Here is a 240-nt window from a genome sequence, read left to right as displayed (position 1 = left end):
GCCCACTGTTGTGTACAAGTCAGCGTTTAACGCGCCGGTCCTGCAGCCCCGAGCGGGGTGCGTGTGGTCTGGGTTGCTGTTCGTGTTGAGGTGAATTCTGCAGGTGCGTTGATGCGGTTTGCGCTCACTATCTTTTTAACGGATTAAAATGAAACGTTAACCAGGGGCTCGCTGCTCCCGATGGTTTGGGGGAGGCTCCGGGGGGCGGGAACGGCCGCGGGTGCGGATCGGTCTCTCCCG

The sequence above is a fragment of the Nestor notabilis genome, unplaced genomic scaffold (assembly GCF_000696875.1).
Source record: "Nestor notabilis isolate BGI_N333 unplaced genomic scaffold, ASM69687v1 scaffold15538, whole genome shotgun sequence".
Taxonomy (NCBI): domain Eukaryota; kingdom Metazoa; phylum Chordata; class Aves; order Psittaciformes; family Psittacidae; genus Nestor; species Nestor notabilis.
This window is presented reverse-complemented; position numbering follows the sequence as displayed.